This window comes from Octopus bimaculoides, chromosome 2 (genome assembly GCF_001194135.2).
Source record: "Octopus bimaculoides isolate UCB-OBI-ISO-001 chromosome 2, ASM119413v2, whole genome shotgun sequence".
NCBI classification, from domain to species: domain Eukaryota; kingdom Metazoa; phylum Mollusca; class Cephalopoda; order Octopoda; family Octopodidae; genus Octopus; species Octopus bimaculoides.
Genome location: NC_068982.1, coordinates 80,300,309 through 80,301,489, shown reverse-complemented (window position 1 = coordinate 80,301,489; position 1,181 = coordinate 80,300,309).

Genomic DNA, 1,181 nt, shown 5'->3' with positions numbered 1-1,181 from the left:
CCCTTTCATGGCGTCTGATGTGGCTTTTTAAACCAGACAGTGTTTTGAAAAAACACCCACACAGATTGCACCTCTGATTTGCACTACCAATACCTGCAAGTAAGTTCTGCTCATTGTGGATCCTAACATGTCTTTTAAGACCCCCATTGGATTTGCAAACCCTCTGGCACACACCACATTCAAACGTGTGTATGCATATATATACAGGCTACCACCACGCAATTTAAGGATAAGATATCCCTGCAAAGTATCTAGAACATAAAAAACAGAAAACCTTGAATGAAAACAAATGTAGGCTGTACAAGACCAAGACTGAAGACATCAACCATATTATTCCCAGCTATGAGATATTGTCTTCCAGATATTATCTTCCAATGAGAAATGATACACTAGCCAGAAAGAAGAGAATACTTACAGACGAAGTTGACCATATTGAGATCGATGGGTAAAAAGAACACTGGTGGAACTTCAAAATTAAAACAGCCACTAAGTTAAAGCACTATCAGCCAGATATCGTTGGGTGGGACCACAAAGAAAAGGTATGTTCTGTTGTGGGAATCAGCTGCTTCCTGGACACGAATGTGGTAAGAAAAGAAAAGAAAGAGGACATCTAGAGACTATTGACAAGGAGTTTGCAAGTCCTGTAACCAAGATACACTGCCAGCTTCATGCCCATTATTATTGGAGCAACAGGATACATACCAACTCGTCTGGAGCAAAGAAAGGCTGAACTTGGAGTTTTGGAGAGAGAATGCAAATCCTTAATTCAAACGCTACAAGTGATAACGATATCTGAGACTGTAAAAAATCTGAAAGACATTAAGATTTAAAGAACGACAGCTAAATCAAGGTACTTTTCTTCATGACCTTGCTACCAAGTCGGTGGCCTGTCAAAATTTACTCTAAGTTAAAAAGAAAAATTTAAGACATACATACATACATACATACAAGACATCACTGGAACTTTAAAAATCTGTAAAAGTTTACAGAAGTTTATCATTCAAGTATATATGAGCATATCTAGGCATGCAACTATATGCATGAGAATATATACATAAAACAAAACATACAAATCTGCACCTATACATACATACATACATACATACATACATACATATATACATACATACATACGTACGTACGTACATACAAAAATGCCCTGTTGTTGATGTTAAAATTCC